The sequence below is a fragment of the Oncorhynchus mykiss genome, chromosome 13 (genome assembly GCF_013265735.2).
Source record: "Oncorhynchus mykiss isolate Arlee chromosome 13, USDA_OmykA_1.1, whole genome shotgun sequence".
NCBI lineage: Eukaryota > Metazoa > Chordata > Actinopteri > Salmoniformes > Salmonidae > Oncorhynchus > Oncorhynchus mykiss.
In genome coordinates this window covers 13,420,614-13,439,035 of record NC_048577.1, presented here as the reverse complement: position 1 = coordinate 13,439,035, position 18,422 = coordinate 13,420,614, and positions in this window count along the sequence as shown.

Genomic DNA, 18,422 nt, shown 5'->3' with positions numbered 1-18,422 from the left:
AGCGTTGCAGTTCTTGACACAAACCAGTGCGCCTGGCACCTGCTACCATACCCCGTTCAAAGGCACGTCCATCTTTTGTCTTGCTCTTTCTGAATGGCACACACACACACAATCAATTTCTCAACTGTCTCGAGGCTTAAAAATCCTTCTTTAACCTGTATCCTCCCCTTCACCTACACTGATTTGAAGTGGATCTAACAAGTGACATCAATATGGGATCTTAGCCTTTACCTGGACAGTCTGTCGTGGAAAGAGCAGGTGTTTTTAATGTTTTGTGCACATGAAACTATAAATCTTGAAATGTGCACCATTCACAGCCTTATTGTGCTGCCTAAACAAACATCAACAGACAGGCACACCACAACCCCATGAGGGAATGTGAAGTGCACTGTGATCTAACCACTTTGTACAGCACTGGCTGTTCTTTTTAATTGTAGGACAGAGGACAGACTGAAACAGGGCGAGTCTGGATTTAACTAATGTTTTCTAAAATGGCCTACGGCAAGCACAGCCTTGGCATTAAAATGACCAATACACGATGTGAAAGTGATATTTTCCTACCACATCATCCTTCCGGTTGCTGTCCCCTAATCTTTTGAATGGCTTTGATGATTATATCAAATTCAGGACAAATCTGTAATTTAATAAAAAACATATTTGTGTCTGGATGAATTTACATCTGCCAGATGCCTTTTATGAAGTTTTGCCACCGAAGTCTATTTCGCAACGTTTTTGCACATTGAATACAATTCAAAAAGCATAGAAAAGTTCAAAAACGACAAGGCTACTAACTTTCATACCGTATTCACAAAGAAGCCGAAAGCCTAGTCAGTCAGTTGACGTCAATGTTCCATAATTGAAATAACATCATAACACATCCTCAACGATAAGCTGAAGGCCATGGAGGAAGGAGAAAGAACGACACCCGTCTCAGCCACTCTCCCTCCCCCTCCTCCACTCTGACCTTCTCATCATGGATACCAAACAGAGGTCAGAGGTCAAAGTGACAGATGCTCATGTGAGCCCCTTATAGATAGAAACAAACCAAATGACCGTCCGTCAGGGCCGAGACATCACACGCCTCTTCTAAGTATCCACCCCAAATAAGGAAATAAGGGCCTCCCTTCCCCCCTGTGACCGCTGTCTGGCGACCGCAGCATTCCAAAGGTCATGACCCTGTCTAGCACATTCCTTGTGTGAGGGGGGGGTGGTGGTGGTCCTTCTTGGTGGTGGTCGATGTTGTGGTCTTCACAGGTCCTCATTACCATGAACCAGGCCTCCATTTTAACCTCTGAATGCTCATCGTGTGTGTGTGGATGTAAAACATGGGTTTAGGTCAGGTTTAGGGTTAGAGTAGTGAATGGATGTAAAACATTGGTTTAGGTCAGGGTTAGGGTTGGGTTGGGTTGTGTATGGATGTAAAACATGGGTTTAGGTCAGGTTTAGGGTTGGGTTGTGTATGGATGTAAAACATTGGTTTAGGTCAGGTTTAGGGTTGGGGTTGTGTATGGATGTAAAACATTGGTTTAGGTCAGGTTTAGGGTTGGGGTTGTGTATGGATGTAAAACATGGGTTTAGGTCAGGTTTAGGGTTGGGTTGTGTATGGATGTAAAACCTGGGTTTAGGTCAGGTTTAGGGTTAGGGTTGTGTATGGATGTAAAACATGGGTTTAGGTCAGGTTTAGGGTTGGGTTGTGTATGGATGTAAAACATGGGTTTAGGTCAGGTTTAGGGTTGGGTTTTGTATGGATGTAAAACATTGGTTTAGGTCAGGTTTAGGGTTGGGTTGTGTATGGATGTAAAACATGGGTTTAGGTCAGGTTTAGGGTTGGGGTTGTGTATGGATGTAAAACATTGGTTTAGGTCAGGTTTAGGGTTGGGGTTGTGTGTGGATGTAAAACATGGGTTTAGGTCAGGTTTAGGGTTAGGGTTGTGTATGGATGTAAAACATTGGTTTAGGTCAGGGTTGGGTTGGGTTGTGTATGGATGTAAAACATGGGTTTAGGTCAGGTTTAGGGTTGAGGTTGGGGTTGTGTATGGATGTAAAACATTGGTTTAGGTCAGGTTTAGGGTTAGGGTTGTGTATGGATGTAAAACATGGGTTTAGGTCAGGGTTAGGGTTGGGTTGTGTATGGATGTAAAACATTGGTTTAGGTCAGGGTTAGGGTTGGGGTTGTGTATGGATGTAAAACATGGGTTTAGGTCAGGGTTAGGGTTGGGTTGTGTATGGATGTAAAACATGGGTTTAGGTCAGGTTTAGGGTTAGGGTTGTGTATGGATGTAAAACATGGGTTTAGGTCAGGGTTAGGGTTGGGTTGTGTATGGATGTAAAACATGGGTTTAGGTCAGGTTTAGGGTTGGGTTGTGTATGGATGTAAAACATGGGTTTAGGTCAGGGTTAGGGTTGGGGTTTTGTATGAATGTAAAACATGGGTTTAGGTCAGGTTTAGGGTTGGGTTGTGTATGGATGTAAAACATGGGTTTAGGTCAGGGTTAGGGTTGGGGTTTTGTATGAATGTAAAACATGGGTTTAGGTCAGGGTTAGGGTTGGGGTTGCAGATGAGTGTGAAGAATCCTGTTTGATTTTGAAGTTGTAAAAATAAAAATGGAATTGAATTCACTTTTTGGAGTGAATGGAGGGAGGCAGTATGTGTGCAGTTTGTGAGGGTGAGTGGGAGGGTTTTACACAACCCTGATGCAAAGTACTTGCCTCTTTACTGTAAACACTTGCCTCACACTCACCCTCGGCACATTGGCGCCCACCTAAAACAGACTTTGACCTCATGTGTCTTCTCCCCCCTCTAACCTTTCCCCTATCCCTCTCCAACCTTTCCCCTATCCCTCTCTCTATCCCTCTCAAACCTTTCCCCTATCCCTCTCTCTATCCCTCTCCAACCTTTCCCATATCCCTCTCTCTATCCCTCTCTAACCTTTCCCCTATCCCTCTCTAACCTTTCCCCTATCCCTCTCTCTATCCCCCTCAAACCTTTCCCTCTCTCTATCCCTCTCCAACCTTTCCCCTATACCTCTCTCTACCCCCCTCTAACCCAGCCCGCTCTCTGTCCCCCTCTAACCTTTCCCCTATCCCTCTCTCTACCCCCCTCTAACCCAGCCCGCTCTCTGTCCCCCTCTAACCTTTCCCCTATCCCTCTCTCTACCCCCCTCTAACCCAGCCCGCTCTCTATCCCTCTCTAACCTTTCCCCTATTCCTCTCTAACCTTTCCCCTATCCCTCTCTCTATCCCCCTCTAACCCAGCCCGCTCTCTGTCCCCCTCTAACCTTTCCCCTATCCCTCTCTCTACCCCCCTCTAACCCAGCCCGCTCTCTATCCCTCTCTAACCTTTCCCCTATCCCTCTCTCTATCCCCCTCTAACCCAGCCCACTCTGTCTCCCTCCAACCTTTCCCCTATCCCTCTCTCTATCCCCCTCTAACCCAGCCCGCTCTCTGTCTCCCTCCAACCTTTCCCCTATCCCTCTCTCTACGCCTCTCTAACCCAGCCCGCTCTCTGTCCCCCTCAACCTTTCCCCTATCCCTCTCTCTATCCCTCTCTAACCTTTCCCCTATCCCTCTCTCTATCCCCCTCTAACCCAGCCCACTCTGTCTCCCTCCAACCTTTCCCCTATCCCTCTCTCTACGCCTCTCTAACCCAGCCCGCTCTCTGTCCCCCTCAACCTTTCCCCTATCCCTCTCTCTATCCCTCTCTAACCTTTCCCCTATCCCTCTCTCTACCCCCCTCTAACCCAGCCTGCTCTCTGTCTCCCTCCAACCTTTCCCCTATCCCTCTCTCTACCCCCCTCTAACCCAGCCCGCTCTCGGTCTCCCTCCAACCTTTCCCCTATCCCTCTCTCTACCCCCTCTCTAACCCAACCTGCTCTCTGTCTCCCTCTAACCTTTCCCCTATCCCCACTCCCCTTCTACCTTCATATTTCTATTTAAACTCGGTGTGTGGGCTTATGAACAGTCTGAGTAGTAGGCAGGTGTTCAAGCTTGTTTGGGTAAGATTTGGAAAAAAGGAAAAATGACATTGGAAGATAATTGATAGGATAATATTCTGTATGTGGTTTGTATTTGTGTTGTGCTTTTGTATTGTGTATTTCTGTGAGGTTTGAACGTGTGTGTTAGAGAGAGTTTGTGGGTCATATGTAGCCTCTATGGAGAGTGTGACTTTATATGACTACCTGTGGATCGGTGTGAAGCTGCCCTACTGACACTGAGCCACTGACTGACTGACTACCTGTGGATCGGTGTGAAGCTGCCCTACTGACACTGAGCCACTGACTGACTGACTACCTGTGGATCGGTGTGAAGCTGCCCTACTGACACTGAGCCACTGACTGACTGACTACCTGGGCCTTTGTAGGAGTAGTTATGTTCCGTCTGATTGTGTGGGAGTCTGTGTGTGTTTATGTAGCCTATTTTAAAGCTACCAGTGTGTCATTTTACAGATCAGTATCAGGCTGCCCCACTGACTGACTGACTACCTGGGCCTTTGTAGGAGTAGTTCTGTTCCGTCTGATTGTGTGGGAGTCTGTGCGTATTTATGTAGCCTATTTTAGAGCTCCCAGTGTGTCATTTTACAGATCAGTATCAGGCTGCCCCACTGACTGACTTTTAGTGTGTGTGTGTGTGTGTGTGTGTGTGGTCGTGAGTGTGTGTGTGTATATCAGTAAAAATAAAAATAGGTGGGTAAACGCTTCTGGCCGTTTGCGGTTTTCATGGTGAATAAAGTAACCGTCCTTCTGTTTTCATAGCATTTTTCCACGGTTGGAGGGTAAACAGTGATGCTCAATACAAAAGGTGCGTAAGAGGCATATTCATGCATTTACCCTCCGCTACACCACTGGTGTGTGTAATCTGTGTATGTAACCTCCTTTATCCTTCCCACTGTGTAACTTCACCTTATTACCTGTACGTGGATCCGTGTCAGGCTGCCCCACTGACATAATGACTGACTGGCCTCCTCCTCGCTCCACGTGAACATGCCTGCTCTAACCCAGTTAGGCTGCTTCCATTACAGGGAGAGAGAGTGTGTGTGTCCATCACACACACACACACGCGCCTGCCTGTGTGCCCCAGTGCTCTATTTCCGTCCATAGAGACAGACTGACAGCTGTGGTCCAGAGTCGTGCGTCACCTATTCCAGCCAGTTGGACCCTAACACACTGATCATGCTTGTGTCCCAAATGGCACCCTATTCCCAATATAGTGCAATTTTTTTTTTTTACCAGGGCCATTGTCAAAAGTATACCAAACATTAGGAACACTTTCCTAATATTGAGTTGCACCCCCCTTTGCCCTCAAAACAGCCTCAATTCGTCGAGACGTACTCTACAAGGTGTCGAAAGCGTTCCACAGGGATGCTGGCCCATGTTGACTCTACAAGGTGTCGAAAGCGTTCCACAGGGATGCTGGCCCATGTTGACTCCAGTCCTTCACACAATTGTATCAAGTTGACTGGATGTCCTTTGGCTGGTGGACCATTCTTGATACACACAGGAAACTGTTGAGTGTGAAAAACCCAGCCGTGTTGCAGTTGTTGAAACAAACCGGTGTGCCTGGCACCTACTACCATACAGTACCCCGTTCAAAAGCACTTAAATCTCTTGTCCTGCCCATTGACCCTCTGTAACGGCACACAGACACAATCCATGTCTCAAGGTTTAAAAATCCTTCTCTAACTTGTCTCCTCCCCTTCATCTACACTGATTGAAGTGGATTTAACAAGTGATCTCAATAAGGGATCATAGCTTTGACCTGGTCAGTCTACCGTGCATTCGTAAAGTATGCAGACCCATTGAATTTCTCTACATTTTGTTACGTTACCGGCCTTATTTTAAAATGTTTAACATGTTGTTTTCCCCTCATCAATCTACACACAGTACCTCATAATGACAAAGGAAAGGTTTTTAGAAATGCACGTTCATTACAAGTAAAAAAAGTTTTCAGACCTTTTACTTATTTTGTTGAAGCAGCTTTGGCAGCGATTACAGCCTCTTGGGTATGACACTACAAGCAAGGCTGTAATGTAACAAAATGTGGAAAAAGGGAAGGGTTCTGAATGCACTGTATGTCATGGAAAGAGCAGGTGTCCTAAATGTTTTGTATACTCAGTGTATAGGGAATAGAGTGGTGTTTGGGACGCTGACCTTTATTTAAAGTAGATCTGTATTTATTATGTCTCTAATTTATTCAACCATGATTGAAAACTCAGGACCAGTCTTGATCAGAGATCAGTCTATGTGCGTGTGTGTGTGTGTTTCTGTCTATGTGTCTGTCCATGTGTGTCTGTAGGCCTGTGTGTGTGTGTGTGTGTGTGTGTGTGTGTGTGTGTGTGTGTGTGTGTGTGTGTGTGTGTGTGTGTGTGTGTGTGTGTGTGTGTGTGTGTGTGTGTGTGTGTGTGTGTGTGTGTGAGTGGGTGGTGTGTTTACATGTGTGTGTGTCCCTTTCATGTACATCTGTGTATGCCTGGGTGCATGTGTGGCTGGATACATGTGTCTGCTGCTGCTGATGGTGTGTGTGCTTGTTTAGTTGCATGATGCAGATATGGGGCGAAAGCAAAACGCCTGTTATGTCCCGTAACAGCGGGTGGTTGGGGCCTGTGGATGTGTCTTTTCATGACGTGTGTGTGTGTAACAGCCAGATGGAGTAGAAGGCTGAGACTAATCTAAACAGCTAATCTGGTTATAGACCCACCATGGTATCCATCACTGACTGTCAACACGCTGGTTACTACTTCAACACATAAGCTACCGCGGGCTATTAAGTTGACTTGTACTGTGCATACAAATATAGTCCATCACTGACTGTGTTCAGGCTGGCTACTACTTAACCATGGAATATACTGTGTACTGCTGGCAAGTAGGTTGAGACATATACTGTACATACAAATGTACTGTAGGCCTACTTAGGCTTATAGAGAATTCAGCGAACATCATGGATTCCATCACTGACTGTCAACACGCTGGCTGGTTACTACCAGCGCTGGATTACCGAAAGGCCAAGCAGGGTTTTTAGTTGATGGTTGGGGGCCACCCAGATAGCATATGAACACGTCATAAGCATAATGCCAAAATGTGTAGAATTGTAGGAAATTAGCTTAAAACGGCAACTTTTTCTCTCCGCCTCCTGACAAAATGTGTAGATTTGCAGGAAATTGGCTGTAAAACAGCACCATTTTCTCTCAGCTTCATGGAAAAATGTGTAGAATAGCATTATATAACCGCAAATTTCTCACTCTGCCCAATGGCAAAATGTGTTGAAATGCAGGAAGTTTTGGGAGTTGGGGGGCCCTCTAGCGGTAGATGCCCCGGGGCCCCAAATACGTTAGTCCAGCCCTGGTTACTACTAGAACTTCAACACATAAGACATAAGCTTCTGCTGGCTAATAGGCTGACTTATACTGAAGGCCTACATGTACTTAGGCTTTTGGAGATAACATTGCATAACCTCATGGAGTCCATCACTGTCAACAGGCTGACACTACTTAGACACATGACTATTAGCACCCAGTCACACTGACTGGTCTTACTGTAGGTTACCGTTGGCTAATAGATGGAGCCAAATCAAATTTGATTTGAACATATTTTGCAGATGTTATCCCCAGTGCAGCGAAATCCTTATGTTTCTAGCTCCAACAGTGAAGTAAATACCAAACAATACAATACACACAAATTACCCAAATCAAAATGAAGAAATATCAGAATGAGCAATATATCAGAGTCCAGAATATATCAGAGTCCAGAATATATCAGAGTCCAGAATATATCAGAGTCCAGAATATATCAGAGTCCAGAATAAATGCCGGTGTGTATATACTGTATGGACAGTATATGAATAGAAAATGTGTGTACAGCATTAGTTATATAGGATGAGCCTTCACTAGAATACAGTATAGAAATCAGTGTGTAAGCCAGTGGGTAAACCTTATTAAAGTGACCAGTGTTAATGACTGCAGTGCCTTCAGAAAGTATTCACACTCTTTTTCCATATTTTGTTGTGTTACAAAGTGGGATTAAAATGGATTTCATTTACATTTTTTCGTCAACGATTTACACACAATACTCTGTCAAAGTCGAAGTAAAATTCTAACATTTGTAAAATAAAAGGTGAACAATAAAACACTGATATACTGTATCTTGGTTAGACAAGTATTCAACCCCCTGTGTCAATACATGTTAAAATCACCTTTGTCAGTGATTACAGCTGTGAGTCTTTCTGGGTAAGTCTCTAAGATTTTTACACACCTGGATTGTGCAACATTTGCCTTTTTATTATTTTCAAAATTCTTCAAACTCTGTCAAAGTGGTTGTTGGTCATTGCTAGACAACCATTTTCAGGTCTTGCCATAGATTTTCATTGCAGATTTAAGTCAAAACTGTATCTCGGACACTCAGGAACATTCACTGTCTTCTTGGTAACCAACTCCAGTCAAGATTTGGTCTTGTGTTTTAGGCGATTGTCCTGCTGTAAGGTGAATTATTCTCCCAGTGTCTGGTGGAAAGCAGACTGATCCAGGTTTATGCCTGTGCTTACCTACATTCTGTTAAAAAAAAATATCCAGAAAAACTCCTCAGTCCTTAACGATTACAAGCATACTCATAACATGATGCAGCTAACACTATGCTTGAAACTACAGTAAATCACCAAAATGATGTGGACGCCTCGTCAAATTAGTGGATTCGGCTATTTCAGCCACTCCCATTGCTGACAGGTGTATACAATCAAGCACACAGCCATGCAATCTCCAAAGACAAACATTGGTAGTAGAATGGCCGTACTGAAGAGTTCAGCGAATTTCAATGTGGCACTGCCATAGGATGCCACCTTTTCCAACAAGTCCGTTTGTCACATTTCTGCCCTGCTAGAGCTGCCCCGGTCAACTGTAAGTGCTGTTAATGTGAAGTGGAAATGTCTAGGAGCAACAACAGCTCAGCCGCGACATGGTAGGCCACACAAGCTCGCAGAATGGGCCCGCTGAGTGCTGAAGCGTGTAGCGTGTAGCGTCTAGAAATGGTCCTCGCTTGCAACACTAACTACAGAATTCCAAACAGCCCTGGAAGCAACATCGGCATAATAACTGTTCATCAGGAGCTTCATGAAATGGGTTTCCATGGCCGAGTAGTCGCACACAAACCTAAGATCGCAATGCGCAATTCCAAGCATGACGCAGCAGTCTTTAAGGTGCAGGGTGGAGTACTCACTGAGTAAGTTCAGGGCAGGTTACTGGGCAGAGGCCGGCTAGTGGTGACTATTTAACAGGCCTGGAGATAGAAGCTGTTTTTCAGTCTCTCTCTCCCAGCTTTGATGCACCTGTACTGTCTCCGCCTTCTAGGTTGTGCAGGGTGAACAGGCAGTGGTTTGGGTGGCTGAGGTCCTTGATGATCTTCTTGGCCTCCCTGTGACAACAGGTGCTGTAGATTGGGGGTTCCCAAACTGTTTCACTCAGGTCCACCTTCCAGCATTGGGGAACATCCCGCCTCTGCGCACGTGCATTTCTATCGGCACAAGCACTGTTCATGACACAAACTGTTCACAACCCTCTTATTGGTAGAAATAACATTCTGCAGGTTTATAGCTTATTTCCTGCAATTCTACACATTTTGTTGTGGGGCGCAGAATTTTTTTGCCGTTTATAAGCTATTTTTTTGTGTGTGACTCAAACATTACAACAAAATTTGTGGGATAAAAAATCTAGCTAAAACATGATAGCTGACTTGGGCTAGTTGATCTGGACATTTCTGACAAGTTATAAATAGCTATCTATGGTATGCAATGGCTGACAGTTTGGGAACCACTGCTGTAGATATCCTGAAGCTAGTGTTCCCCTGGTTATACGTTGGGCTGACCGCACCACCCTCTGGAGAGCTCTGCGGTTGCGGACTGCCAAATTGGCATACCAGGCGGTGCTACAGCCCGACAGGATGCTCTCAATGGTGCATCTGTAGAAGTTTGTGAGTTTCCTAGGGGGTCCTAGACAGTGTGGTAAAGAAGGCGCAACAGTTCCTCTTACCACACTGCCTGTGTGGATGGACAATTTCAGGTTGTCAGTGATGTGCACACTGAGGAACTTGAAGCTTTTCACCCTCCACTGTCAATGTGGATAGGGTGTACTTTCTCTGCTGTCTCTTGTAATCCATGTTCAGCTCTTTTAGTTTTGTTTACTTTTAGGGAAAGGTTATTTTCCTGTCCCTCACCTCCTCCCTGTAGGCTTTCTTGTCGTTGTGGTAATCAGACGTACCACTGTAATGTCATCTGCAAACTTGATGCTTGAGTTGGAGACGTGCATGGCCACGCAGTCATGGGTGAACAGGGAGTACAGGAGGGGGCTGAGCACACACCCTTGTGGGGCCCCCGTGTTGAGGATCAGCATAGCGGAGGTGTTGTTTCCTACCTTCACCACCTCGAAGTCCAGGTCCCAGTGAGATAGGGCGGGGTTCAGACCCAGGGCCCTGAGCTTAGGGATGAGCTTGAAGGGGACTATGGTGTTGAACGCTGAGCTGTAGTCATTGAACAGCATTCTTGCACACTGTAGGTATTCCTATTGAATAGGGCAGTGCGATGGCATCATCCTTGGGATCTGTTTGGGCGGCATGAAAATTGTAGTAGGTCTAGGGTGTAGGGTAATGTGGAGGTGATATGATCCTTAACTAGCCTCTTAAAGCACTTCATGATGACCGAAGTGAGTACTATGGGACGATAGTCATTTAGTTCAGTTACTTTTACTTTCTTGGATACAGGAACAATGGTGGACATCTTGAAGCAGGTAGGGACAACTGATTGGGATAGGGAGAGATTGAATATGTCCGCAACACTCCAGCGAGCTGGTCTGCACATGCTCTGAGGATGCGGCTTGGGACGCCATCTGGCCGGCGACGTTGTGAGGGTTAACACGCTTCAATTTCAGAAGTTACAGTATGTTCCTGTCTTCACACTAGCATGCCACTTAAAATGCATGCAGCAGCATGCCCAATACATTGCTTCATTCAAATGAATATGCTAGTGTAGATATTGGAATGGGGTCGTACTGTTACTGTACATACAAATATACTGTATATAGGCCAATGGAAATGCAATACATTACAGACCTAAATACATATTTATATCTACACATTACAATTGTGTAATACATAACTACAGCAGATATGTGGGGTATTATTGACAATATACAGCAGATTGAGTCATATAGGCATATATAGTGACTGTACAAAACATTAAGAGCATGACATAGACTGACCAGGTGAATCCAGGAGAAAGCTCATTGATGTCACTTGTTAAATCCACTTCAATCAGTGTAGATGAAGGGGGGGAAACCAGCCCTTTTGCACTGTTTCGCTATGGTTTTAGTCATCAATCTAGCAAGAGGGCAATATTTTATTAAATAATTAGTGTCCCCCCTTGGCTTTCAACTGGGATTGTTTGTCTCAGAAAAAAAACACTTTTCAACCCATATGATCTAGTACACAATAAAAGTACCATAAAGCATAGAAATATGATGATATGATATTAGAAAAACATTGTGAATGAATAAGCCTTTTCATCCTTTATAATATGTCCATATATAGTTCTAATCTGTTTTAAAACATCTACATCTACCTTGTTTATTACTTTACCAAACACATATCACATTAGTGATAGTCAAATTCTATCAAATTTGTGAAAGTCTAAATCAACATTTGGGCCATTTAAACAGCGTTCTTTCCTCCTATAGACAAGAGGAGAAGGGCTATGTAAATGTCTCGATTTTGTCGTTCTGCCGCCGACATAAAGCAATTGTTTGACTTCCACACAAAATTACTTATTTACTTATTTTAAGTTTAAGGAAGTTCGTAGGTGGCATTGTTTCTCGTAGAGCTATGAAAGACTGCTCTGCCATGTCTGTGCTGTCAAGCTGGATAAATGTTTATCTAAGGATCACCCCTTTGAAGTAACATTGCAGTGAAGTGATATAAATGGATGTAATGATGTAGTCGGCCACCAGAGGGAGGCAAATACAAGTTTATTAGCCAGGGACGTTTACATGGTCCTTGGAAGGTATGGATTGCTGTGTTCTGACTTATAAAATGGTGGGAAATCAATCAAATAAGTAATGTAAACATATACACTACCATTCAAAAGTTTGGCGTCACTTAGAAATGTCCTTGTTTTTAACAGAAAAGCACATTAATGGAATATCTACATAGGCGTACAGACGGCCATTATCAGCAACCATCACTCCTGTGTTCCAATGGTACGTTGTGTTAGCTGATCCAAGTTTATCATTTTAAAAGGCTAATTGATCATTAGAAAACCCTTTTGCAATTATGTTAGCACATCTGAAAACTGTTGTTCTGGTTAAAGAAGCAATAAAACTGGCCTTCTTTAGACTAGTTGAGTATCTGGAGCATTAGCATTTGTGGGTTTGATTACAGGCTCAAAATGGCCAGAAACAAATAACTTTCTTCTGAAACTCGTCAGTCTATTCTTGTTCTGTGAAATGAAGGCTATTCCATAGGAGAATTTGCCAAGAAACTGAAGTTCTCGTACAACGCTGTGTACTACTCCCTTCACAGAACAGCGCAAACAGGCTCTAACCAGAATAGAAAGGGGAGTGGGAGGCCCCGGTGCACAACTGAGCAAGGGGACAAGTACAATAGAATGTCTAATTTGAGAAACAGACGCTTCACAAGTCCTCAACTGGCAGCTTCATTAAATAGTACCCGCAGAACACCAGTCTCACCGTCAACAGTGAAGAGGAAACTCCAGGATGCTGGCCTTCTAGGCAGATGCAAAGAAAAAGCCATATCTCAGACTGGCCAATAAAAAGAAAATACTTAGATGGGCAAAAGAACACAGACACTGGACAGAGGAACTCTGCCTAGAAGGCCAGGATCCCGGAGTCGCCTCTTCACTGTTGACGTTGAGACTGGTGTTCTTACTGTTTTGTACACTCAGTGTATATGCCAGGGCTCTCCAACCCTGTTCCTGGAGAGCTACCATCCTGTAGGTTTTCACTCCAACCCAAATCTAGCACACATGATTATAATAATTAGCTGGTTGAAAAGCTGAATCAGGTTAGTTACAACTGGGGTTGAAGAGAACCTACAGGAGGTTAACTCTCCAGGAACAGGATTGGAGAACCTGGTATAGGCCAACGGATATGGTACAAACATATAATAGTAATATGTTCCAAAAACGTAAAAACACAGATCAATGTTTGGAATGAGATAGCTGGGTCATTCTCTATACACTTTCCTGCTGTAGTGACAGAGTAGAACATACAGTTGATTGGCAGTCCTAGAGGCAGTAGGCATGGAATGGGCATAGTGTGAGTATCATGTGTTGGATCTGTAAATGCCAACATACCTAGGATGGTGTTAGTGCCTCTCCATGACATACTACACACACACACACACACACACACACACACACACACACACACACACACACACACACACACACACACACACACACACACACACACACACACACACACACACACACACACACACACACACACACACACACACACACACACACACACACACACACACACACACAGCCCAGCAGTTAGCCCAGTGGCCTACTTCCTATTCCCCTAGTTCTATTTTTGCAGACTCTGGTTCTGCCACCTGCTGTCCTTTTTGATCCCGCTCCCACATTAAGTTGAAAGTGTTAGAGTCAAAATGCTTTTTAGTCTGGCGTGCTGCTTTTAGTGTTTCCACATTATGTCCATAGTGTCACAGCAAATTATTTCCTCTCCATCTCCGATAAAATGTAAGGCCTGATGAGGGTTGCCTGGTTAAGGTCTTTCTTCCCTCCCTACTCCTCCCTCTTTTCTCCCCCTCTTCCCCCTTTCTTTCCCTTAATGTAATAGACATCCATGGAGATCTGTCGACTGTAAGGTCAATTTAGGATCTGAAGGAGTGTTTGTGTGTGAAGGGCCAAGATTGACCTACATTTCACTGAGCACTTCGATCCCCCCCTCCTCCTCCCTCTCCCTTCATATCCCCTTGCCCCTCCCTCCCCCAAGGCCTTACCCTCCTTAATGCTTTTATGAGACGCTATCTCTCTACCCCTCTCTCTCCCTCTCTCTCCCTCTCTCTCCCTCTCTCTCTCTCCCGCTTCCTCTCTCTTTCCCTATCTCTCTCTGTCCCTCGACTTACCGCTACCTCTCTTTCTCTCTCTCTCTCTTCCTCTAATGTACCTCTCTACCCCTCTCTCTTCCTCTCTCTCCCTCTCTCTATCTCCCTTTCCATCTCCCTCTCTCCCTTAGTTTCCTTCATTCTCTCTTTCTGTTTCTCCTTCTCTGTCTCACTCTCTCTCTCCTCCTTTCTATCAGTATTGGTTGTGGTAAGGCTTATACTGGCTGTTTTCATACATCTACTTACACAAACACCCCCAGACACACACCTACACTCTTAGAAAAAAGGGTTACAAAAGGGTTTGTTAGCTAATAGGAGAACCGTTTTTGGTTCCAGTTAGAACCCGCTTTGGTTCCAACCCTCTGTGTAAAGGCTTCTACATGGAACCAAAAATGGTTCTTCAAAGGGTTATCCTACGGGATAGCCTAAGAACCATTTTTAGGTTCTAGGTAGCACCTTCTTTCTAAGAGTGTAGCCATCTAACCTAACTGTTACAGAGAACTGTTTGGGGGGATGGGTGGTGCTAGGCAGCAGACAGGGGTAAGCTGAACTGCTCAGCAGTCAGGCATGTAGCCAAGCATGTTAGAGAGGCATGTCTCTATTTCTACACAACAACAACCCCAACCCTCCCTGACCCACATCTACACTACACCAAGAGTTTGTCCCAAATGCCCCCCGATTCCCTTTCCAATACACTACTTTTGACCAGGACCGGATGTTTTAATACTGAAGCGTATGTGCTACAATTAGAAAATAAAGGTTTTACAAAAGTTAGTAGATTGGAAATGAGCAGGATGTGAAACTAAGCAACTAAGGGTTTCGGGATGTATTAACTTGTTGTAATTCATACAATTTATAAAAGTTGAACGTTTGCTAGCAAGGAATGGTTCTACAAATGAATTCACTCATTCTGGCTCAGTATATAAAACAGTTCCACAGTGTTCCTCTCCTATCACTGTAAAGTTTGTTTCCTATCTGTTTGATTGAATAATTGAGTCATGTTGACATGTCCCTCTCTCTAACCAGTAGAACCATTAGGACCCAGGAGGAAATGACTAGCAACATGTCCCCCGCCTCTGCTGCGATAGTCTATGTGCTGGGGGGCTAAGGTCAGTTTGTCCTATCAGATGTAATTCTCCTGTCTTATCTGGTGTCCTGTGTGAATTTAATTATGCTCCCTCTACTTCTCCCATCTCTCTCTCTCTCTCCCCTCCTGGAGGACCTGAGCCCTAGGACCATGCCTGGCCTGACGACTCTTGGCTGTCCCCGTCCCCAGTCCTCTTGGCTGTCCCCATCCCCAGTCCTCTTGGCTGTCACCGTCCCCAGTTAGTAGTCGTGCTACTAACCCAGTTTCTGCTGTTCTGCCTGCAGCTATGGAACCCTGACCTGTTTACCAGACGTGCTACCTTGTCCCGGAACTGCTGTTTTCGAACCCCCTCCGTCCCTCCCTACCGCACCTGCTGTCTCGACCTCTGAATGCTCGGCTATGAAAATCCACCTGACATTTCCTCCTGAGGTGCACACTCCTGTTGCACCCTCTATAACCACTATGATTATTACTGGTTGTACTCTTATAATCTCCACCCGGCACAGCCAGAAGAGGACTGGTCACCCCTCAGAGCCTGGTTCCTCTCTAGGTTTCTTCCTAGGTTCCTGCATTTCTAGGGAGTTTTCTACATCTGCATTGCTTGCTCTTTGGGGTTTTAGGCTGGGTTTCTGTATAAGCACTTTGTGACATCTGCTGATGCAAAAAGGGCTTTATAAATACATTTGATTGATTGATTGATTAATTGATGACCTGACAGCCTGATGACCTGACAGCCTAATGACCTGACAGCCAGATGAGAGTGGAAACTGTTGTTTGTGGAAAGAAGTAACTATTGCGTAACATACACCCGTCACATGTAAGATGAGGCAGTGGCAAAGATTGTTGATTTGAGAGAACACGCTTTGGTTTAGATTAGAAGGAGGGAAATATGAGAGATAGAACAGAGTACAGAATTTACTTGTGGTTGATTTACTTTACTGCATTGAGTCACACCCAGACAACATGTAGAAACCCAAAATGCATATGCACTCACAAACTCCCTCACCCCCTCCATACTCACTCACTCACCAACATACAGTGTTAACACTCTGTGTTTTTCCTCCCTGCCTCCCTCCCTCCCTCCTCATTCCATCCCTCCCTCCCCTCTGACCTACATCCAGCATCAGAGTGGTGGTTATGTAACTCTGGGTTGTGTTATTCACGACAGGCTCAGACCCAGACCCAGACCCATTGCATTGGCTTCACTTCGCCGAGGGGTGGATCTCTATACACTCTGCAGTCACACACACACACACACACACACACACACACACACACACACACACACACACACACACACACACACACACACACACACACACACACACACACACACACACACACACACACACACAACCTACAGTCAGCTACACTGTGTTCTACGGTATTAAACTGTATTTCCAGACAGGAAGTTGGGTAGACCGGGAGCCCAGAAACCACACCAGGGCCACTAATGCTATATTATAGGCTACTGTACACCTGTGTGTGTGTGTGTGTGTGTGTGTGTGTGTGTGTGTGTGTGTATGTGTATGTGTGTGTGTGTGTGTGTGTGTGTGTGTGTGTGCGTGTGTGCGCGTGTGTGTGTGTGTGTGTATGTGTGTGTGTGTGTGTGTGTGTGTGTGTGTGTGTGTGCGTGTGCGTGTGCGTGTGTGTGTGTGAGAGAGAGTATAAGAGAATAGCAGAATAGAATCTTCCTTGATGAAAGAAAACAGTGTTCTAGTGCTGCGTATCCCAGGGTAACAGGGCGGGACACTGGTAGGCCTATTACCTTATTTCCTGCTACTGGTCATGGCAAACATTTCAAATCCCACCTGTGGCTGTTCTACACAGGTTACTGTTTTTTGTCATGAATCTTGTTCTGGAGGCAGCTCTGCAGAGTGGTCACTAGCTGGCACAGCCACAAAATCTGATTTTAAATCTAACCGTAACCACACTGTTAACCCTAACCCAAAAAGCAAAAAATAATCAGTTGCAAAGTCAAAATTGTCTATCTAATGGGAAATTGCTCAGTTCTTACTCCAGGACAAGACTCATGACAATAAATGTCAACCTGCCTGTTCTACAATGATGACATGTCTTTGCACCAAAATGGTGGCACTCCTTACAACCTTTTGCCCCTAGCCTCAAACCGCTCAAATGTCTTTCCTTCAAGCCTAATCAAAATGTGCACACAAAACATGCACAAGCTTATCAGATGGTATCAGTGTGAACATCAAAGACATTTTGTTTTGCTTTTACTTCAGCTGAAGTTACGTCAGTAACAATAGCAGGAAGTCAACAAGGTCTGTGGCCTCTAGCATTAGGTAGTTTCACCCATAGTGATTTGTCTATGTACAATGTGAGGAGGCTGCGTTTAATAGGGGTTGAGTCACTGATGTGTGTGCGTGTGCGTGTGCGTGCATGTGCGCGTACGTGTGCGCGCGTGCGGGTGCGTTGATGAGTTTGTCCGAGTTGACACTGCAGAGGCATGTGACGTAACCTCCCTCCCTCCCTCTCCACTCACTCTGAATTCCCCTTCTCTTCCCTCAACCCTCATCCTCCTCTCTGCCCCTCCCTAATGACCTACTTTTCCATTGAGCTGCTTTCGCAAGCTTCTGCATACTACAGCTTTAGAAAAAAAAGGGTTGAAAAAAAGAGGGGGAGCGATGGGGGGGAAAGAGGGAGAGAGAAGGGAAGTGAACCGGTAGAGTCTATCTATACTTACATACACAAAGCACTGCGGTTTTCTACGGAATGTCACCATGAGTAAGTCCCAAACGGCACTCTATTTCCTATATAGTGCACTCCTTTTGACCAGAAATATATGGACTATATAGGGAATAGGATACCATTTGGGACATAACCTTGCTATGACTGACTGGCTGCCGTGGCAACGTCTATAAGCCCAGCCAGAGGGGAAATGTACAAGCTAGGATAGAGCCCATAGCTGTCTGGTAACTAATCACCAGCAACAGGGTGTCTGTGTTCCTGAACTGATGCACAGAACACCATTATGTCTTAATCTCTCTACTATATCTATAGATTCACTGATAGAAGATGGAGGAAGACGGAGGGATGTTATTCTTTTTATTACAGGAAATGAATGGTTAATGATTGTGGTGGTTAGTCAATGACTTGCATTTACATGTTTGCTTATTACGCAATGATTTGATTATTGTAATTATGTTCGAGGCTTGTTATAGAATGTAATATGTAATACACCTTTTAGGGTATAT